At 41.5% G+C, this 24,625-nt stretch overlaps 1 protein-coding gene across 4 annotated transcripts in view; it reads left to right on the forward strand.

The window, feature by feature from the left end:
* The first annotated feature begins 4,005 nt into the window (after positions 1-4,005).
* LOC111250508 (catalase-like) overlaps positions 4,006-24,625 on the forward strand; it is a 33,549-nt gene continuing 12,929 nt past the window's right edge. For 3 of the 4 annotated variants that reach the window (XR_002673408.2, XR_015327645.1, XM_022805885.2), the window contains exon 1: positions 4,006-4,215. The gene's annotated coding sequence lies outside the window, so the exon portion shown is untranslated. The remainder of the gene's footprint in view (positions 4,216-24,625) is intronic. The other variant, XM_022805886.2, reaches the window with a different exon arrangement.

Consider the following 24,625-nt stretch of genomic DNA (forward strand, 5'->3'; position numbering starts at 1 on the left):
TTTATTGCAACGATTGTAATTAGAAGACGTTAGTTGTTGAAAATTTGATAAACGCAAAGAGTATTTGGTTTTGTTAATTCATCGTGAATGAAGAACAGTCTCGATATTTTCTGTAATCAATAGCCCTCAACGTTCATTAGGGACGAACATTTTTCGCTGCAATACAACCAAACAACAACCCGGTTAAATTGTTGAAGCAACGCTTAGTTACGGCAGTACCGGACATAAAGTTCAAAATACCTATTCGGTTACATTGTTAGTAAAAGGTCCGTGAATTATATGATCCCGATTACCTTTCTAAAGCCATTAAATGTGAGATAAGTGGTTACTACGTATCTTTTTGACTGCGTCGAAATAATAGACATCAGTTGATTGCTGTCACTAGCTTACATCTGAGCAGTTCATTGTAGAACTTTACAGGAGAAGCTGATCTTGCAAAATACCGATAGTAGATCAACAGGCATTAAGATTTATAAAATCCAAAAAAGTAAAGTAATTGCTTTTCTAAACAGAGGCGACACAATTCAAATGTATAACAGAGGAGACCGAAAAAAATAAAGGAAGTAGGGCAAGCAGGCAGTGCAAAAAGGTCGAAACGAGGGCTTTGGTCTCATCGTTCTGCTAACAGCAGACTTGTGCTAGTCGCTATATGGCTAGCGTACCTCCTAGGGTGGCGCCGAGAGGAACGTGCAGTTCTGTATGGATTCTTTCTATTCGCTATTAGCGTAAGGAGTACACTGATTCGTACTGAAATGTCAATCTGGTGGAACGTGTCTGCCAATCGACCGATGAAAAATGTACATGATGGAGGACAGCAGGATGATCGAGCGTCTGCCAGAGACAATTTTTGGCTCGCATTGAGGGCTTTCGCGTTTTTGAAAAAGGTCACTTCGAGAAAAGATGGCCACGTTTAAGGGCAAATTTTCCTGTGGCGTTCGTTTTTATCGCGAGGAATCCGCTTGTTTGCATCTACATCTCGATTTTAGCATTCCATTCATTTCTATTCTATTTAATTTTGACTGAAGATTTGCCAGTATTAAGTATCAATGAGCTGTACAGTTTATCTAGAGAAGTTCCGCTGACATGACTACAGCCAATAAAGCCTAATCAAGAATAGTATAATCCTATATTGGTTTTTCGCACCTGAACTGGAGATTCATGTCTTTATTTTGCCACTTCCGTAACGTCTTGAAATAACCACTGAAAAAATTTGGGTGTTCACAAGAGTTCGTTTCTGGTCTCAGATGCGTTTTGTGCCCTGACAACTGCATATCCAATTTCCGTGGGGATCGCGACAGGTACCTGATGCTTAGCCCACTCATATTTGACCTCTGAAACCCTTCGAAGTTCGATGTTACTTTACTTTGCAGAGCTATACAATGTTCGGGGCTTCACTGTCACAAGCAGTGCAGTTAACAGGCATACTATTTTATATGATAAAACACAGTAGAAGTCCGTCATTTCAACAATAGAAACCATATATTAGGGTAGAAAAACCCGTCCGAGTGGCCACTTGAAATCAGCTGGCAGCAGTATGTTCGAATATCTTTTCGATATACGGCAAAAAATACATTGTGGACATTGAATGCAACCAATAAAGCTAAGTAAAATTGGCCAACACTTGTAACTAAGCGTTTTGTGGGCTATTTCTATACCATGAAGTGTCTACTTGTTATCGAACAGTTAAAGGAAATACAAAATGCATATTTTATATATATATATATATACAAGCTCCGTAACTGTTTCCGCACGGTGTATATGTACATACGTATACCATAATGATATAAGAAATTACCTACGAATGCAAACGGCTCGAATTATGCCAGCAGATTAAACACCGCTAATTGTTGTGCTCAAGGTGACCGCAAAAAAAGATCTGATTCAAGATAGGAGTCCATTGAATTTAAATCGGAGGCGCCCCAGAAACGTAGCAGAACCAAAATTAACAATCACCTACTCGTAATATCTGAGGAGTCGCCGGTGATCACACGGGACAGTTTGTCGATAAAAGAGGAATCGATATTAGGTCCTAATTTACTTCTGCTTCATCCCTGCACTCCCTTAAAATTTTACATCTGAAGCCACATGCTACAAGCCATCCATGAGCTGTTGGAATCTTTGCTCGAATAGATTTCAGAGAGGGATAGTGCTAATAATAATATGAATTTTACTAGGACGCAGTTTTCTGTACTTTAACGTACGCATCCTACACACACTCGAAACTATATTCGAGTTTGTTGGCCTTATAAACGTAGGTGAAGGCAATTTGAAGGAAAAATCTACAGGTTTGACTATGTAGTTTTTATTACAATTAGCAGAAGCAGCTTCAGAAGTTATGATACCACGCTCCGAGTGCATCGCAAGTTATCTGTGAAGCTATTGTGCTTCGGCCGATCACCTTCTGCACGACATCGTAATTAGTACCAAAGCGAAATCGACCACCCGTTAAGTGCATAGTCTTCGAAATGGAAACTTTAAACATGGATAACACAATTACTAAACGCTTTATTTTGCTTCAAGATGGCTTATGATATCTTGCACAGATACTATATCCATTTATTGTGTTGGTAATCCAAGGAATTTTTGACCAATTTTGCCCAAGCTAAATTGGAGTAACGAAAAACATTCTACTTACGACCTACAGATATATTCAGGGTTGTCAAACAGTTTTTGTGCAGTTGATTTTATGAACACGGAAACGGTGTTTTCCTTTTACCAGATCCTTGTTTTCTTAGATTCTATTGTGTTATTGTATCTGGCAGGCTAAGGCGGCCGGATCCAACTGGAAAAAAGTTTGCCTCGTAATGATGTAGAAGCCGCCTATCTGGCCATCAAATCTGAAGATGTATTAGGTTCTCTAAATTAAAAACCATCCCGCCCAAAAACAAATTTCCTGTTGTAATCGTGTCTCAGTGGCTGAGGAGCTAAATTTGTTTCAGTCGACACCAGCTCTAACACTTCTGCATAGTGAAATTGAGAGCTGATTGTAGTATAAATTCTGTCGAAAGTTTCCAGGGGTCCTCGAAGTCTTGTAGCCCATTATCAGTCTTTATAACTACAGCCACATCGGCCTGAACTGCTCAATTTTTTTATCAAGCTTTTTTTTTATATCAAGTCAGGTGTATGATACCTAGTAATCATGAATAAGAAAGCATGTTTTACTTTTGACATCAGGAAGTGGGCATCACAATTAGGTTTTGTTTCTATCTAACATATTTAGAATTCAACAGTTTTAGTCACGTTATGCGGTTGGGTTAGACCCATTCCGAAAGTGCCCAGTAAACTGAATCGATTATCGAACCCAGTTAGCAGGCAGTTATATAGATATGTGTAAGATGAAATGCTGTCGACATCTAAAATAAGTTTCTTTTAACCGATTTACTCAGTGAGTGACTTGCCTTTTCCACAGTGATCGTCTAAACTAAGGAATCATCTTCCTTGAATGTTGCTATCTTTGTAATAACATTATCAGCGTAGAAGTTACACTTTTCCCACTTCTGTGTTTGGCATCGCAGTACCTGCAGCATTTTATTCCCTGTCCATCCGATGATTGACAATCGAGTAACTGCTTTTACGTTATCTCCCTGCTGACGTTTTCTGGTTCCGTACATTGTAACTTATGTTTGTCAGTTAATAACACAAACGATTGGGGCTACGGCGTTGCTATCGCTAGTGCAGTTGGCCAAGTCTGTGATTGTTGGGGTATTGATTGGCCCAGTAGAGCGGGCCGGTTTACGGTTTCTACCGATTACGGCATTCGCGATTGCTTTCAGCATCGCCTGTTGTCCTGAGTTGACAAGCCGCCGTTACGTAGGGGAGAGGCTAGATATGGCTGTTTTGACGTTAGCTGCCTGCCAACCAGATACGTGAGCACTGCTGCTGTTCTTGTCGCTGGCTCTACTTTGTTCTAGCAAAGCGGGGCCAGGCGGGACCTGCGCTAAGTTCGTGTGAGTTGCCCTCGCCACATGGACTTTGGTGGTGAGCAACGCTGACGCTATGTCGCTTTCACACTCTTCCCCTTTACCTGGTAACATCGCCCTGTAAAATCAGTGGCCAGCTCTCAGTTCGTACTGATTACCAATGACATTTCGCTACCGCTACTGTTAACAACGAAAATTGTTGAGTTCAACAAAAAGAACGTATCGTAGATCCTCAAGATCATTTCGTATTTTGTTCACAAAAGCGAAGGACTAAAAACCAACTACTACTACGAACGTAAGTGCAAATCATCGAGACGATAGGAAATTTCAAATGACCTCGTACTACCACAGCCAGAATGTTTCGGTTTGTATGGCAGTGTAATACTGCAATTAACCGCTCCGTAAGTCAGGGTCTGTGCAATTTCGTTGTTCCTTAGGTAGTCCTATTGTCGTCCATGATATTAGTGAAGATACGGAAATTCTAGCTTGGTACGAGAATATAGTTGATATGTTAACAATAATTAGCCTCGTAGAATTTCTTCTGAAAGGCACAGATACCAGGTGGTACGATGGGGGTCCCGTCTTCTTAGCGCCGTACAAAATCCTTTGACGCTAAACTTTTCAAGCAAATTGCTTCATAAATTTAATAATTGACTGTTAGGTTTTTAGTAATATTGCTTATTCTTTTATTTGTCATCTAAGACTTTACGTTACTGGTGGATATCTGAGAAGATATTCATGAGGTGAATCAGGAGCTCTCTTAGCTCGCTCGTCTTCGAACGTAGAATGTAGCTTTCTGGATCGTTTGTGCTGGCGTATACTACAGTGTAAAATAAATATGAAATTCGATTGGATACTTTTGATGCAAACGGATGCAAACCTCAACATTTCTTGACAAACGTAAATTGAAAAAGCGTGGGTGATTGGTCGTACTAATACTCTGCTCAAAAATGAAGATAACTCACATTTTTCTTTCGCCATAGATTCCGTAGAAATGTTTATGAATTCTGTATATAGAACAGGTGTCATTTTATAAAGCCTCGACCTATTCCCGTAGGAACTTCTCCGCAGCCAAGCCGATCTCACTGTCTATCATCATTGCTATACAGATCTGTGCGTTATTATTGCGTGGTAGAAAAAACACTTCCGCGAGCAACGGCAATGGCAGGTCACCTATTAATCTGGGGACGGTGATTTTTCAGTTTGTCTGAAATCGCTTAAGTGACAACCTCCGCATCAGCAACAATGTTAACGGTCGCAGAAACAACATTCGTTTCGTTACTGAAACTGACTGCGAATTTCTGTGTGGCAGCTTTTCTCGAGACTTTAACGCCGAACAAGGCGCTAATCTGAAGCTGTTCTATCTTCGTCAAGATTTTGCTTATGTCTGTGTGTATTCACACTATCTGCTTTATCATCTATCCGTTGTTTATACGTTGATGCGACTCTTTCTCTTGAGGCGACTCAGAAAGTTCCATTTACTGGCGTCAAAAAGCCTGAGCCCTGCTGCGGTTAATCACCGTTGAAGTGAAGAGCGACAGTGGCGCAAAAGCCACGATGATGACAAGAATGTCGGCGGTCGAAGAACTTGCGTACGTTCGATGCCGGTAGTTGGTCATTCATGAAGTCCAATCCTGCTGATAGCTATCTGCACCAGCAACGATAGTTTTTGATGGACAGATGAATCAATCGCTAACGGGGCTGGAGTGATGGCGGCAGTACTAGTAGAAACCGATAATTTGTAGATAATTAGTAGAATACAACCAAAACATTATAGAGGGAGACTGAAAGATTGTAGGTCTAACTGCATGGTAAAGAACACAGTGTACAGCGAGGGAACGGAAAAAGAACAGTCTTTTTAAAGAAGAAAATACACGTACAGGTTTTCATTTAGCAGAAACAACGATGTTGGATGAAGCTACAGCGATTCAAAAAACTCTATTGCTGCCGGTCAAAGACTAAGTGTAAACAATAGTAGGAGATATTTCTCATAATTCAGTCAGCTACTTTACCCATACTGTTTGTTTTATCGTAATACGTAAAGACTGCTCTTGTTCTCTTAGCTATGGCACTTTCTATCACTGAATAGCTGAAAAGCCGTTTGGTCTCACTTAGCGGCGTGGAACAGTTGTTTAACGTAGCAGTAGATACATTTAAGTCCGTTGAAAAGTTACCAACATTCTCTTGGCAACAACCAGTACGATTCACTAAACAAAACAATAGCTTGAACAAATTCATAAGCCCAACGACAAGGGATGGCGCCGCTCGTAGTTGAGTATGGGAAAATTCTATCTATAGTATGGAAAAATCTATAGTCCTATCACACCATTATTTGGGAGTTGTGCGACCACACTACACTTAACATGGCCAACCGTAAACGACGGCAACCCATTGTGAATATGGCATCGTGTCCTACCACAAGGCCACTGAGGACTACAATATAGCTTGAATGGTAAAAAACGTGACGATATTAAATTGGTTGTGTGCATCGCCGTCGGACTATATTTAAATGTGGAAAGTATTATATATATATAATTGCGCATATGGTAAGAAACGTCCCTTGTACTAAAAACGCACTGAAGTCTTTAGAATTTACACATACTGTATTGGAGTACAGCTTAGTTCCTGATCATAGCGATACGATCGCGTTTAACTAAATATCTCAACTATAGATATTCTGCACAAGGAGATACACCTTAGCATGTAGCACAATGTACAACACTATACACACAAGGCAAGCCATGCCTTCTAAACTCTGTTATCTAATAACAGGACAAGGAGCTTGATGGGTGGCTGAGAAAAAAGACAGAAATAAAAGATGAGAGAAAAATCAGCGATGTGTGTTGTTTTTTCTGTTATCTTGCGGTGGCTTTCTGTCGACGAGCCACTTCCTGGCCTTCCGCTGAGTCAGTGATCCGCTGGCAAATCGCTGTGATTCACGCGCTGCTCTGCTGAATGCGCTGAAGTGCGCGTCGTATAGCGGCTAGCTTTAATATTGTTAATTAGACGTTTCCCTAGATAATATCAACGCTAATCTGCCGTCTCCGATGGGATGTTGAAGAGCTCTGATAGGGAAAAGGCCAGATGTACAATCAGGAAAGAGACGTTACAAATCACCCGTGAATAATATTTAGATATGTAACGTACGAAACTTACAGCGAACGAATAGGAAACATACTTGTGTTTTGTGCCGAAATCAGCTTGTTATCGAGAGATTGGTTCGTCGTCATGTAGAAGTATCTGCTTGTGAAATGGTTACGAGCCTTTGAGCCTCGGCAGAAGTTTAGCCTAGAATTGAATTCATTGCCCTTTCGGATCGAAATGTACATCTGATTATTTTCAATGACTAACCGACTTAATCTGATGGTTTACAGCAATTAGCTAATGGTAAAGAAACTCGCTAACAATCATTTAAGTGAAATTGTAAACGGGTTCTTCATAATCAATTACTAACTTCATTTCATTGCGTGAAAAGTTATACATGAGCTGAATACCCATACTAGCAGTACTTCCAGTGTTGAACTATGGCTATGGTTCCGCTTGAGGATTGACGTAATCAAATTTTAAGACTTACTAACCTTATACACAAAGCATCTACATCGCCCCAGCATGGTTACGTTACATATTATGACAATTTTACCCTTATTTATGAGTGTATGCATCCTAGAGAGGGGGGTTCAAGGGCTATTTTAGTGGTTTCAGCCAGTTTATAAGACTGAGGCCTTTCATCAAAATTACTATTTAGTAAAATTCCAGTGTTAAAAATCAATATTGGTTTATTAAGAATTTCACAAATTATGGAAATACTCGCAAAAGATCGTATGTATCACACACAGTGCCACTATTCTTATATCGCAGAAAAATATTTGCCTAAGAAGGACACATTTTATGTAAAGGTCAATCAAACGAACGAATATAACAAAATACTGCGGCCTCACTGGATGTCTATCGTTACCCATAACTGGCCTATTATTCCAAATGCTTGCCTTCGATGGGATCCGAGCTGCACAGCCGCGCAATAGAGCTGCGTATAATTCAGCCCTCCAAAGCCAGCGATACCGTACCTACACACAAGCCACCCTATGGATAATAGTATTAAAACACGTGTGGGCATAATATGAGTAAAGGGAGCAATAATATTTAAACTACTCAAGCGTAACTTCAGAAAGTATGCCCTCGTCCAGGATCGCTTGTCGCACGACTCAACGCTATTAGAGCCAATATATTTTTCTATAGCAGCTATCGCTGTTTATAGCATTCACTTTATTGTATTTCGCTTCTTGTTATCGTTTTTGTACGGCAATGTTTTCAAACACTTTGGTGACCTACCGCTGTTTGATTGTTGGTTCGCCAAAGAGAAAGCAGCGCAAAACCCGTATTGTCATCTTCTTGTTCGTTAGCCTTATTATCAGATTTTACACACGTCCGTGCACTACCTTCGCGTGTTTGAAGAGACCATCGAGGATGTGTGTTGCTTTATTAAGGGAATGCCCGCGAAGTTGACTGTTTGTCCTTGCCCTTTTGTTGCAGGAGCAAACGAGGTCGACGTAACGATAATACCATATATTCTTACCGGAATTGGCGACCGTGCGTAGAGTACCGCACGTTCATAACCAGTCTCACAATAAACGAATAGGCCCTCATTTCAGTGCTAACAAATGACTAGGGAATCAAAACTTAGTTTCTTGGTTACTTTAAGGCTTGTTTTCCCTCTCGTTTTTTTTAACTGCGGTTCGTACTTCCTAGACGTAGATCCTTCCATATTGATAAAGCAGGGTGCGAAAATCTGATTATACTGGGACGCGCATACGGAATACTTTGACAGGGCAAACCAAATCTGCCGATCAGGAAAAGGACGTCGACACGAAGCTACGTTGCTGACCGAATGATCACTAAACTCTCAGTGCATATATATTTGTTCCGACACGTTTAAACAATTGCCATTAGTCGGCAAGTCGCGCGATCACAACCTGCATACATATTGAATATACAAAAGTACCATCCATTCCAGCTTAATCCGTTTTTTTGAAGCCTAGCTTAGATTTTCATGTCGCTTCCGCTAGTGACTCAAGCCGTAATAGATTCCAACGTTTTACAGAGCACAACGACCCGATGCTCCTCTGTATACTGCTGACTTCCCAGTTAATGATTCGTTATTCTGTGGATCTCTTATCAATTATGCTTCTTTTCTTATTAATCGTTATTTCCTCCCCTACTCGTATCTTGTCGTCATCTCCCTCTGAAATTGACGGTTTCCTTTTGTTATGCAATTGAGAGATGATCTCAGCCGGTATCTTCGCCGGCGCCTACACCTGTCTGTCTCTCCAGCATCTGTGTGCACTAAGGCCAGTACGAACAGAATGTAGGGTAGTCATTTCACATACCTCAACTGTATCTGCGTTATTTTGCATGCTGCCCTTCGAGCAGCCTATGATATCGAAGGGGGTTTCGTTTCATTAGTTCGATGGGCAAGAAAAACGCGTTCCCGCCACCATCATCATAATTCACTTTCGAGAAGGTCTTCTTTTTCAGAAGCGTCCTGTACAAACGTCCCTGCGATTGTTCTCGCAGCTGTTGGACAAATGACGAACGCCTTGTGTTTGCTCCTACGTCCACACACATCGGGGAGGTCACTGGTGCACACAGTGTTGCACACAAGTGTTCCTGTCCGAAAACCACGCAGTAAGGAGAGAACAATGCTATTACGATCGAGTCGTCGAACTGGCATCATACTTCAAGGTGGCGTCGCCTTTAACCGATTGCCAGAAGACTAACAGCGACAGAACATTATTGTAAAGTACATATATAGGGCGTAATAAAGCTGCTTATTTCTCTTTTCCCACTCTTTTCGGGTGTGAGAATGTACATGTGACGAAAGGAAAGTGGCGTCATCGCACTGGCCATGTTTGTGTTCCTGGTTATAGGAAACAACGTGATCTTGATGAAAAATAGAAATAGATCAGACATAGTAAACATCGGCTGCAAAAGGCAGCAGTGCTGACATTTTATATTCGGTAGAGCAGACGAACGAAGCAGGTCAGCAAAAAAAAAGACTGTTCTTGAGGGTATATTTCTATCTTGAATTGATCGCTTGATAATTAGTTTACGTAGAAACGGGATGAAACCTTTTGCCCCAAAACAACCTAAATCTTCGACAATACGACTGAAAATGTTTTACTTTCTCTTTCTCCTGTTGAACTTGTCATCTCTAAATCGCAAATGAACTTCGTAGGGAAGGGTCTTCAACGTGCCCCGAAAGGCGACAATTTCGAACAGCTTGCAGCTCGCTCGGTACACGCAGTGGCTACAGCATCTGCTGTAGGCACTGTGTATACTTGCTTGACCCAATGCTTGACCCTAATTAAAATTGATGCAATTATATTGGAGTACAACAATAACCGTCCAAACCTGCTCTTAGCTTGGAGCTTCAGGGGTTGATCCTTCGTTTAATTGTTTTCGTCGTTTTTACTCTCTTCGGGGAACGGTCCAGAGAACGTTTCTTCCTACACGATTCCCATTGTTTGGCTTTCACTTCATAAGAGACGACCTGTAAGAAAGCGTGTATATCTTTACACAGTCCACATGAGCTCGCTTGTGCTTTGTCCTGATCAACTAATAAACTGGTCCTAATTAGAGAAGTCCTAGTCGTGTTAATATCCATCGTCCTTGCTTTCGGTTTTTTGGAAACACCGGAAATTATATAACAATCTAATAAAACTTTCAGTCCGGTACACGGCATTTTGTATGCGTACATGTATCAGACATGGACTACGTTACCATGTGGCTGCTATAATGCACATTATTTATTGGTTCAACTATTTAGTAGTTTTTGTCTGTCCACTCTGTCTAGTTCGACAAACGTAGAACTGCTCGAGCAGACTGCCGATGAGTAGGTGGTAAATTGTTGAAGCCCCATCCATTTTATTCATTTATGGTGTACAACCGTCTTGTTTAACCGGTTAAATCCTGTTCCTCTGTTCTCATGGCTTCTATTCCAATAGAGGCGTATCATTGTGTATACAGGGCTGATACCCCTACACTTATGCATTAGAACGAACAGGAGCAGATAAAACAACTGGCGCTTTTCTCTGCTTCATCAAAGTGCGTCCGCGCCAACTGCCGTAAAAATGTAAATGTAGTTTTATCGGATTCAGTCATGCTTCTGTTTGACGTACCGGCAAGCAGGGGAAGGTAAGGCTTCTCATCCCGTACAACCCGTCCAAGGTTAAATTCTCTTCGCTTTATCAACGCTCGGTAATGCTTGTCTCTTGTATCTCTCAATAAGTAGCGACGAAGCCGGCTGGTACTTAGCCAAGCGCTATATTGCGATTCCTCAGTTCTGGAATATACGGCAACAGGATGAAAATAAAAAAGCGGGCGTCAGAGCCAATAAGAACAGATACCACGTCCGTCAAAGCGGCGAGATCAGCCGGAAGTTAATGGCAGAAATGGTCAGACGAGAGGTAGTCTACTTACTACCGGCAAGGACAACCCTCCTCGTCGTTCTGCGTTGCTACTGGCAGATCGTTACGGTTCGATATCTCTGTCCAGGCCTGCTCCGCAGAGGGAATACCTTTCTTAGACGCTGATTGCAGCAGATTAAAGGCGCCATCGATTAAATCTGACCTAATTGATTTAATATATCAGCCAACCCAACGACGCCATGACGATTTTATCGACGATCTAAGAAACCATAGGCATATGATGACTGTTAAGCTAGTGGCAGTCCTGCTCCATGGCCTTCTCTATCGCAGCAATTCGTGGTGTTACTACTCGTGAAGTAGGCATCGCCTCAAATTTTCTGGAACCTTGGCATGAGTTCTTAGAAGGAGCTTTTCCCTTCCGTCGCCGCCTATCGCTGATCAAACGTCAATTAATGGTAGGGGCTGACAACTGGTATACGATGATAACTGGCAATACAAAGTTGTTGTTTGCGCACCCGCCATCTGGAATGAGCGCTTACTTAAGAAATTCCAAATTTTAGAGATAGCCGGGCATAGAATGACTGAGCCTACGGTGAGCTGATGTTGCATAGACTAAATATCGTGAAGAGGAAAAATAAATGAAAAATGAAACACCCTATTTTCTAAAACTGTCAAAAAATAAACAATCGGCGGGGGCAGATGCAAAGGAAGTAAATGCAACATAAAAGAGGTGAAGATGCTATTTATATAGAGATGACAGGTATAGTCCTACCTGGTGAACAAGGTGCTGTCAACGCTAGGTAACTACCTAGCATCGTCCCTTTCATGGTAATGGTGCAATGCTGGCATACTTGCCAGCTAAATGAATGTGTGAAGAACTAAACTAATAAATAAAAACAAGTTAAGTTTGTCTTGGTTTAAGGTCGGGCGTAGGCATACGTCGCTTAAGGTTAGCAAGCAGCCGTCTAATGCACTTTGTAATAAAGGCACTGCTGAACGCGAAATTCGAAGTATTGAAATGATCTGTACGCCAATCGGTGACTTATATTTGTATACGCATACCTAATAGAAAAAACAACTTACGAATTCCAAAATCAAAAAAAAAAAAAAAAAAACAAAAAAAACGATTGAAAATATTTGAAACAATTCAGATACATTTCTCTCAACGTGACAGATGCCAGGACTGTTGCAACACATACAGGCGGTAGCACGGTTAGCGACAGGTAATATTTAACTGATGATTATGCCTCGGGTACCGCTTACGATAGCGGTCCGCTCGATTTGCCTAGTCGCATTTGTGCTTGCTGCAACGAAGATATGTAAGGCTTATCACTTATATGTCCGTGGCCTTATAGGGCCAAAGTATGATTAATGCGGCTATCGTAATAGCCACGCTACTCACGTCTGAATATTAATACCAAATAACAAAAAGGAAAATGCATATATATTGTGACACAACGTTAGCTTGTGTCACATCTTTACGTTTGTGCCGGACGCTGAGAAACTTGTTACAATTTCGTTTACGTTCTATCTATGACATAGTTAGCGGCCCGTTTGCGTGTACCAGTATCACGTTCACCTTGAGCATGTCTCTAATAGTTTAACGAAATACAAGTTGAATATTGCTAATGAAAGGAACAGCGGAATTGAATGTATATTTGCTACGAAGTAAGGCAGAGTACCGCAAGGAACACTTTGTCATTGACGTGCCGTATTGCAGGACAGGATCATGGCTGTTCTAGTATAATTTAAGGACAGCCTATCGGAAACCAGTGAAACAAGGAGCATTTACCATGGATCTCGTAAAAATCCGTCAACGTAACACTTCTCCACTTGTTTAGTCACTCTCGCTGATCACAGCTGGCCCACATTTCTTCTGTAGGACATTGTATTTTGTCATTTCTCTGCCACACATACACGACGAGGTCCAAGAACAATGAAGGCGTATCGTAGTCCCGTCCTACACCATTTGTTAGTCACAATATTACTTATAAAGCCTCATTATATCTATATATATATATATATATATAACAAGAAGAGAGTTATATATAACTTTCTTCCTACCATTTTAAGCCATGTTCTAAATTGGCTTAGAGTACGGCTGCAACACCAACTAAGCGCAGTAGCGTTTGCACGCAGCGGGGTGGACATATGGCAGTGGGCATGTTTTTCATGGCCAGTTTTCGCTGAAAAAATCAGAACTGATTCGTACGAACAATAAAGTTCGGTAACTTCATATATACACGTTTTTTTCTATATAGAAGATAAAATAGGTTTTTTGAGGTGTCGTTTTTTAGCCACTTTTCACTGATCGATCAGTTTGGTTAGCAAACAAACAGCAAATAGGTCCTTTCGGGCCTGGTGAAATTGCGGTGAAGGTCGGGCTTGCGCCGACCATCAGATGCCTAGCCCATGAAGTTTACTCGCAAAAATACAAAACATTCTCTCAAACTATCCATAACAAGTTGCTCTGCCAAGGTGACTGTAATCGCTATAGTTTCTCTAGTCATTTTGATTATTGCTGCTGTCGGCTTACGGGCGTTCCTCTGATAAAATCTAAAAAGCCAAATTTTCCAAAGCGTCCCCAGTCTGACAGCAGTTGCAGGCCGTCCAGTCTACCCGGTCTTCAGATACTTCTGCCTGAGACGTCAATAGAATAGTGAAACGCAATCGTAGCTAAAGCAACGGCCTATATTGACATATACTAGACCGGTTTTATGAAAAAAACCTAAGTACATCGACACCCCTCAAATGCCATCGATTTAGCATTATTTCGATTAATTAATTGCGGGAAACTAAATTAGCAACCGATTTGTTATCGGTTGACGCATCGGCTGGGTGTTGGTGGAACGTGTATTTATCTAGGGTGAAAAGGGTGCGGGCAACGTAAACTGGCCTGACTCATCTTGTTTTCTGGGAGAAAACAGTTTATGTTTATACTGCGAACAGATAGCTAAGGTCGCAAGCACTTGATTTAAATTCCATTGTTTTAATAAACTCATAAAGATCCTCTACGAGCCATCTTTGTTCTGTATACTATTTTATTAATTAATCGTTATTAACGCCCGTCTCCAGTATTATATTAGGCAAACGAGAAAAATAGTTATTCATCGTCTCAAACAAATTATCCGTTAACAAAATTGGTTTCCATAATTTTTTTATTGGACCTTTTCCAAAGCGAACTCGCACGGCTCCGATTCGTTGTAGCGTTTGAATTTCGCGCGAAGGTGCGTGTTATCTTATTATATATATATATAGAGATATAGATATATATATATATATATAGAGATATATGTATATATATAGTTCTATGATAACTCTGTTCGATGTAATCTCGTATTACGATACTATGACACTAAACATTGGTAAAGCATAGGAATCGCTATAGTAAATCATTGTACATGTATATACATGTGTACATGTTTATACTCGTCAAAAGAAATGTTTACGCCGAAAACGCTGCTATTACCAAATCTCTCCTTGGGCTTGTTCCCTAGGTATGCCTCCCCGAGAAAGCTGGCTATCGGTAAAGGGCACTTCGTCCATTTGGATGGTGACGGCGTACCAAGCCACTGTGGTGAAACGTGACTCATCCTCGTTAACTGACATGGGATGTCTATTTAGTACTATTGGATATCTATTTGGCCGCTACGAACGATAACTCGCAGCTCCGGGTTCTTCGCGGTGCTCGTGCAACTGTCGTACGTTTTTAAGCATTGACATTGAGCGTCATTGCTTGAATACTGGCTAGGGTGAAACTTTACTAACCCACTGTGGCAAGATATCGTTATCTGTGTTTAACGTTGTCCTAATTTATAACGGCGAGCCACAGCTTACTCTGAAGTAGAATTGCAAATTGTTAATAACGATTTACCATAGAGTGAGTTTCAACAAACAACGGGACGGCCGCTCCATGATTAGGAATAGCCTAATTCTGATTGAATAAAACGATTTTGTTATATTTTCTAATGTTTCATTCTATATGTAATACACATTGATATCGTATACAGAGCAGTTGCGTCCAGTTGGGCAGTTTTTCCCATTGATTGATACTGTAGTAAACGCACCGAGATCGGTGTATCGTATATTCGGTTCTCTACTCCGTCGGGTATGCCAAAAACGACGACGCCAGCTTAATTTGAAAGTCTCGTCATGGCAGCATTAGGTTGAGTCCGGTATTAGAAAAAAAAGCCAAGGTTGATCGTTGTCCACAAAAAAAAAGATACCCTAGTGCTGACTATTACTAATGATGCGGATTCGAGATGTAGAGGTTTCTTCCAGCAAATTCTGGAACTCTGTCTGGCAACACACGAAGCTACTTTCGTATCGCCGCATCCACAGCTGCAGTCAAGACGCATTTCGAATTCAGCACAGAGATATCTAAGTTGTCGTCAAATGGGGCTTCGTGCTTGCTTCTTCGCTCATGCCTTTATGGGCATTAATTGCACACATAAGAATCTATTTAACAATAAGGCAGCGCAGCAACTATTAGAAAAATGAAATTTTGGCGTTCCTCTATGGGTACGTAAAACGCGTTGTTGTACAAAATCCACATCTTCTCTCGGCCGTTTTCCTCCGACCATCAAGACGTCTTAGAGTACTCGTACATGCATACATTGAGAAACAATTGGTAGCCGCACTTTGCGTTCGACTTCGCGCCGTTCACGGCCCTGTATGATTGTATGTGTGCCTATAACAAGGGCGAGAACGAAATGGGCCTGACCAACAGGCAAAGAGCTTGATGAGGTCAATATCAAAAATCTGACAGAGCCTCAGTATGAAACGCAACGGCGAACAAAAGAGTTTATAGCTGTCTTCTAGACGAAACTTCTCGAAGAAAACGGGCTGCCCGGCTCGCAAAGGGCAGGCAAACGGTGACTTATTAAGGCTCCTTGAACTGCCGAAAGCGTTCCGCAACCGGTTCTAATAAGCCCTTATAAATGTGATCCTCAAACTAAATTGAGTAAATACCTCACAAAGAAAACCCTGAGAATGGAATATATAGAGGTAAAGAAACTGGATGAATTACAGTCTCCATTTTTGAACGTCGACGATGACGGCGGTTACAGCATGGGTTTAGGCCTAATTTGGATCTATTGTGCTACTGCTGTGCTACTAAAACTGTTCCAGTGGCCTTGCTGAATTAAAGCTGAACGACAGACGCAGTGAATGGCCATAGAATGAACAGCAGTAGAAACTCTTTTCCCGAGGTCCTTCTAGAAATCCGGGAAAAGTTAAAGAAAATAATCATTTGGCAGGGGCTAATAGGGAAAACAAAAATGACTATCCATAATTGCCTCTGTTGGGGCAGATGCCCCATACAATAGTTTTGTGCGAGACGTCCAAAGAGAAGGGAGAGCAGCCCTGTTCTTCTCCTGTGTCATTCTCAAGAGCCGAATCGTACATATCATTTCTGACAGTTGTACACACACGGATGCTCCAGCTCAGTCTTCTGGACATGCTCTGGTGTAGTTTTTCGCTGTTGTTGTAATGGTCAGATTCTGTTGCCACACATTACCGATCGCTTTAACGGTGATCTAGAACATTTACCACTTCCCGTCCTCCCCAAACTCGTGATTTTACAATTTTCCAGATGTTCTCTATGGAATTAAGGCCTGCTAAATAAATAGGCTATAGCAACATTTCGATGTCACTGGCAGCGGGTAGGCTAAAGATTCTGTGACCACGCGCCCCATTGTACATGAAGACTTAGTTACTGTTAGGGAACCATTCCTGTGTCTGAGACAGTATCTTGCTCTGGATAACCGCAGCATATCACTGCTGTTTTACTAGTCCCTCCGGAGAAGTGTTTTTTTCAGAAATCATAGATCATTTTGACGGATGTTTGATTTTTGGCGAAACGCAGGTTTCAAAATTATTGATCGCCAACATATCTGAAAGTATTATGGGCGTATTTCTGAGAACTTCAAACTATCACATTTTTCTCTTTTTTCAACGACTCAGTTTTCGATTTCGTTTGTCCAGCGGATTGTCTAACGAGCTTGTTTCATTGGAGCATCTAACTAAGGTCTCTTGGCGGTTCTACTGCCCTTGAATGCAGTCCTGTAGAGTCGACGATGAAGTGCACGGTCGCTTATTTTGCTTGAAAGGAACTTATCATTTTGGAGTTCGTCAATAAGCATACGGTACTCCCGTTTCATGGTAGATCTTCTTTCGGTTTTTGTTCCCGATGTTAGGTTTTCTCACAGCATTCGAGCAGCGTTGGCCACTGCAAGTCAGAGAACATAAAACATATCAGCAATTTCTATTTATTTTGACCAAGCAGTCTGTTAGTCCGTATTTTTTACCTGTTAGTGACATCTGTCCCGCTTACCCTTTCGACATTTTACGCGCGGAAGCATGTAAAACTACCAGAAAACAGTCAAACCATTGGAGCTCACCTAGACACCACCACTTTCTTATTAAGCATCGGTAACGGTCATGTTATATGGTGCGAATAAGCACGCCAACTATATATATAGTACGGGACATCAGCAGGAAATGTGAATGTTGGACTTACGGAAAACGGCCACGCCTGCGATCGCTGAAATATATTAAGCCAGTATTCGAAAAATCTTTGCCGCTGTCCTAATCGAAATATGAGGCACCGGTCGAAAATAGGGTAATGCCACTTTTATAAGCCAAAAACCGTTTAAAGCTGAATCACTTTAGTGTTGCGCTATTGGCCTTGAAAGTTAAATCGATCTGAATCCTTTTAATCGAGCATAGACTGTGTATATATGTCCATGTTCGTTTTGAAATCGGACGAAAGATATAGTGGCACTCTGTTTTGATGTAAAGCAACGTTTCACTGTTTCGTACCTCAATTCATTTCGACTTTACTAGAACCTCGTCTGCCGCCCTTCCCCCTAACAGAAAGAGACTCCCACGGGTGTAGTCTGCCCTGTTTCATATTCAGTAGTGGCCTTTTACATTACGTTACATTACACTGTCATTAGGTTCTCACTCGAGTAGGGCCTGTGCCACGTCCGCCCGCTGTTTAGGAGAACGTTGGGGCTTCGGCGGCGATGTCAGACTCTACCTGCTGCGATCTATGCACCTGCTGGGGTTATCTCTACCATTCAGTGGGCGATTGGACTTTCCGGAACCAACAAACCTCTTGAACCGAACACCCTTGTTCCATCTAATTCGATTAGTGTCAACATTTCGCATTATCCTTCGGTCGGCGGAGATACTGCCTCCGAATTTTTACTTTGCTTCTCAAAGCTTTTCCTTTTTTGATGATTCGAGAAGCGTTTTAGAATGCCAGAGAACGAAAGAAGACCAGAACCCTGCTTTTGCTAATGAATTCATTGAAGATCGAAGATCACTAATCAGTGCTACTGCACTATGGGACCTATGCACTGAAATTTATTATGCAGATACACTCACATGCAGATCAGACAGACATCTAGAGAAACTCACAAGAACTCTTGCTGATAGCGGTGCGAATCGATGCTTATGAATGGGGGAGCCGAATGGTTAGTATAGTAGTTGAGGAAATGTAGCACGGCCGCAAATCGTCCAACGGAACGATGGACGACGCAGAATTACAACCATGGGCCAAAAGTGCTGTGTGTAACAGGGGCAAAGCCAGTGGTAAAGTTGTACGAAAAGATGGCACTAGTCGAAAGCACTTGAAATCAGCAACGGTTAATGTTATGCATGTTAAGCTAAATAATGGCCGCCTGGGTGGATAACGTCGGGATTATGAACTTATAATGTACGCTCTAACTGATTAGGAGTTCGTTGATGGTTGGTACTACGGCGCCTTATACGAGAATATGACTTTTACTTTCTTCAAATGCTGGATTGCTATACCCGTTATTATTGTTACTGTTACATATATATATATATATTAATAAAAAGTAAAGATGGATTCTCTCTTTCGACCAAATTAATCACACTTTCTTCTCTCTATTGCGAAATATTGGAAACATTGTGCACAGTTTGAGCAGAAGTTCGAAATAAAAAGGACATTTTCTTAGTGCTAATGAGATGGTAAAGTTGACTACAATGTCTACACTTCGAGAAAAATAATATATTATCGCTGTGGAATCTGAGCGAACTCACAGAGAGGTTAGCCAGGTTGCGTTCATTTCTGTGTACTGGAACAGGGTACTAATTCACTTCAGAACGTTCCGTAACGCAATCCGGAGTAGTTAACATTCCCTGCCTTCTTGAAGTTGCATCATGATTCAATTCAACACCGGCCAATATTTTTAAATTCCTCAATAAAATGATTCTCATATATGCACGACACGCGTAACGCTCATGATATATATAGCTTTCTCAAACGAGAAGTCTGGTCCTTATCTTACATCGGCTTTATCAATGCTCTATAGAAGAAATAAGTGTCGAAAGAAAATTCTAACGAGAGAGTTAAATCGGAAGTTATAGCATGGAACTGGCATTTCAGTGTTTGGCTTGTGCACGGTACCCATCAACTGCAACAATCACCGTACCAAATAAAAGTCCGCTAGGAGTCCAGTCGGTAGACAGCCTAATATACTCAGTCATAGTGAGGCTGTTCGAAAAGAAACTATGTTCAAAGGACTACTGCCTGTCTACGAAGTAACAGTCTTCAGGCGATAAAGGTGCGCGAACCCAGTCACGGAACGGGATTTGCTTTGAGGCACCGTCGCAGGCAGTGCATAGACAGATGCCGTCGTTGCTAGACACAGAGATGAGCAAAGCGAAACGAGGGCCGCAATCGTTCAGCAATGAAAGAAGGGGGCTTTTTACGTAAATATTCAGTTTCTCTGTATACGGTATATTTCGCTGTATAAAGGTAAACTCCTTGTTCTTTCAACCATCGTCTCGTATTGTTTCTGCTCTTACCATTTGAACGGCTCACTTATAATAATAAATTCGCATAATATAAATCCATTTTATTACTACCATTAGTGAGCAGGCTTAGTATCAATAAGAAAACCTAATAGTAATAATAACCGCGAGTGCAACAAACATTGAGGTAGCATAAAGCCATAGGGCCATATGTCATGCCACAAACTTAGATGTAAAGGATTCTCGACAGAATTGGAATGTAACAAGATTTAAAGTATGAATAAAATAAGCTACGAGACGGCCCCTCACAAGATCAAGCACTTCACACTGTTACCGTTGCCGCTACTGCTGAATTCGCGTCTTTTTTTTTGCCCCTTTCTGGTTTTTATGTTATTGGCAGAGAAAAACCATCACTACTTCTACTTATTGGTTATACGCTAAATCGCTCTCTTTGGCCAGAATATGTACGGTGCTTTAGGATTACGATATATTTACACATTTACCCGTCTACAGAACGATTGGTTTCTTCGCTTTCTTTCGCAATCGTCTCGTGGTGGGGTGACGTCTGATAAAATTCAAAATATTGTCCAAAACCCGCCTCTTTTAGTCCTATCCATCGAGAGAAGGTGGCCACGCGTGAAATGGCAAACGCTCCCAGGATTCGGCATATTGTAGGATCTCACTGCAAAGTGCCGGTTGTTTCGCCGGCGTCTTCCGCGCATTGTCAACAAATTTAGTAATGAACATTACGTTCTTACAAGCTGATGTGCCTCTTCTTACTCTTGGAGCATCGCGGTTCAACCGGGAAACGAGACCAAGCTTAAATGAAAGAGAAAGAAAAAAATTCGAGTTAGGCAGGAAGCAGATGTCGGGCCTAAGTTTTTGTTATTAACATATCGCTGCAGGCACTATCAGGGAAAGATTTTTTTTTCGATTATTTTGTATCTTGTTCTAGTGTATATACTTGATTTTCATATACGATTATGAAGCGCATTGTTTGATAAACAGAGTGCCTAGTACAGGAACCATGTTGACTGTCTCCAAAGATAATACAATGCTAAACCGGGCAACTAAAACGGGCGACTGGGATCAGGGCGAATAGGACACGCGGCAATGATAAACGTTTGTAGAACGATGCTGTGGCAGGCAATGTGCGTACACAATTACTGAAGAAAACAATGACCAATATAACGAAAGTCTAGTAAGTGTTTACTACATCTTCGATCGTACAAGAATTGAGATAAATTTGATTTCTAGGACATTACGCAAACATGTATTTTATTCGGATATCAGGAGAGCAAAAAAAAAACGAAGCGATATGGATCATTAACAACAACAGGGAAAAAACGGAACGGCAGATGGGACTATCTGCCACCACCGCAGTTAACGAATGGTGTAGGCGTAGGTCACAAATGGAAAAGAATTCTTATGATAACTGCTGTGGTTATAGTGATATATGTAAGCGCTGACAGAGGTTGGTCGTCTCTACCCAGTGGGGCGCGTCGGCGCCCTGAAAATCACCGGTCGACTGAACGAAACGACTCTCTGCTCTTGCTGAAGTCTATTGTAAATCATGCATGTAATATCACAAAGAAGTATAGCATGGATAACTGTGCCTATTTGACTAAAAATAAGTCTTTTTTTCTGCAGACAGTTATACATTATATATAATGATGTTAAATCTCAATGTGCACACGATATGGAGGAAAGTGGCAAAACTAAAACAACAAATTAGGGTTTGTCCGGACACTAAGCAGTTTCAATTAATACCGTGATGATGGTTGCATACCGAATATAAATCAAATAGAAAAAGCAAACAGTCACGCCTCGTGAACTCGTTGGCACTGGGTGCCAACTTTCGGAGCTTCGCAATACTTCTCGCCGATGGAAGGATGGCCACACCGAATGGGTCTGACGTAAATGGGGTTTATGCAATTACCGACTACGCGGAACAAGCGACTGCACACACATTTGATCTAGAGTCACACGGCAACCATTCGGCGATTCGACGCGCGTCGCACATGTTCGCGCCATTCTAAACTTCCCCTTATAACTTTCTTCGAATTTAACTCATACAGAATAATAATAACAATAAGTAATAGAATGAGAAGGTAGTACAAAACACATCGGCTTGCAAGGTCTCGTAGGGCCTTGCGCCGGTTGAAAATGAAAGCTGAGCCTTTAGAGGACCATCCTTCGCTTAGCTAATGTGCAACGAGTTTAATAACGCAAAAGTGATTTGTTGATGTAAAACCTATTTGTAACAGCGTAGCATTTAACCGAATTACGCTCTTATAATAGCGCGCGCGGTAAAAATATAAAAAAGCGAAATTCTATAAACAAATTGTTATAAATTAGGTATAAAGCAGTACAGACGGCGACGTCTGATCAATACGTTCGCCGGCAACAGTCGTGTTCAGCGTATTGGTAAACGATGCGAAGGTTGAACCGAAGGCCCGCCGGCCAATGGAGAATCGAAACAGAATAGGACCAGATCTGTTTTCGACGTGGTAAGCGCGGGAACTGCAATGGCCCACATCTCTTTTTGCCCGTCATTGAACCAAATTTGCCCCGTAGGCTACTCATATCATGGTGATGCCTTTGATGCATCTAATTTCTCAACAGGACATATTAATAATGACGATTACTATTATTTATCTTTATTATTATCTTAAAGACTCTATAGGTAAAATGTAAAGCTGGTCTAGCCCTTTTTTCCACTTGACTAAATTTACTTTCCGCTTTTTCGTAATATTAGAAACATATTTCGTGTTCTTTGATTTATTAGAAGTCTGCCGACAGAAGATTCTAAGCGCACTATGCCCTAAAATATCGCGTTCTATCTTATCGAATCTTCTAGATGCGTAATTACAATTTTATCACAAACGTAGCTTTTTTGGAAAGGTTGTGGGCAGTATGAGCATGACACCTAAATAGGTGCCTCGCAGTTATGCAACGAATGCTAAATGGTTTGGGAAAAACAAATATACAAACACCTACAATTGCTTTAAACGCAGCGTAAGTATCGTACAACGCAATAGGTATCTTTGCGATTTATGCTACAGATAAAGTCATTCTACACTATTCTGCAGCACTGGTGGTATTCTCATGACAACCAGGCGGCGTACGCGACCCTTGGTTAGCACGTCTTATTATCACCTGCCCTTAATGAGGTTAATTTCGAATATCTGCAGTAACACAGTCGATTTGTATAAGTCAATCATTCGAAACAGAGTACTTTGATAGTTCGGTCGTTTTCTGATAGTTAGCTGTAAGCCTTTTTCGGCCTTTTAACCTGAGCCTGCCTTGCGTCACCTGTTCTCTACGTTGTGCAGTCTATAATGTCCACGGGGATTGGGTAAAACTGTCCGAGCAAACTCTCGACAAGTGGATACAGAGATAGATGTTTAGTGCTGCTATATTGTCGGCGCAGAAAGTATGGACTAGGTGGCTACAAAGTCCGTTGAACAGTTACCGTGACGTTATACAGAAAATTATGTGGAGGTAGTGTGAGCGGGCGACCCGTACGGCTCTGACTAAGCACTCATCACTGAGGGGTTTCTCTCCGGAGGTGGGGAACTGGGGCCGCCCTTTATAGTAGTGATAGCAGTCTGCTAGTTCCGTAACTTCAAAAGGTAAAAGGACTGTGTATGTAATTGTAGGAGAGCCTGGTTCGTAAAGCGGCTGCTCCGTTCGGGGAGATCACGTTCGGCCAGGTCCCATGATCACAGAATGGACGTGGTTACTATGTGACGACCGTAGTTTCGCCATTTGCCTGGAGGAGACTTTCGCGTGCTTTTGCTACTGTCATGTTTATGGTACAAAGTTTCGTTCTGTGTAACACCCTCGATCTCCAGACGGAGTAAGCGATGAGGCTCCGGTTAGGAGTTCGGCTACAGTAGCAGTAACTCTTTTACTTCAATATCTCTACTGCCACATACTTTCCGCCAATTTCCGAGCTGGTATTGCGCAACTGGTGGTTGTAGGTCCCAAATCTACAGCATAAAGATAAAATGAGGACCCTGGGCTACATACCTTTTTGATGAACTCTATTGAGGCTACCGAATCTCTTAGTAATTATGAGAGAAAAGCACCTACGTGTTTACATATGTCATGTAGAGATAATCTATTATCTCATCCAGGTTCAGTGAAAATTCTAATCAGTAACGCGAGTCTAGGTAAAGAATACGATGTAAATTTATCGTCTCTAATATGAATACGTGCCAGTATCCGTATATAATATAACGCGTACGTCCTACATGTCCGTGTCATGCGAGCGACGAGGAAAATCCCCTCATATCTTCATCAGACGATAGTTGTATTAGCGCACTTCAAAGAGCTTTAGCGGGTTTCCGATGATCGTGTCATCCCCGCTTACCCGCGTATCCTTCCTCAGGATGACAGCAAATCTTGTTTTGTCTGGTTTTATCTTATGATCAGAAACGAACGAGACAGACGTCGCTAACTACTACTCTGTCGCTGATATTGTTGCTG

This window comes from Varroa destructor, unplaced genomic scaffold (assembly GCF_002443255.2).
Source record: "Varroa destructor unplaced genomic scaffold, Vdes_3.0 BEIS01000004.1, whole genome shotgun sequence".
In the NCBI taxonomy this organism is placed as follows: Eukaryota; Metazoa; Arthropoda; class Arachnida; order Mesostigmata; family Varroidae; genus Varroa; species Varroa destructor.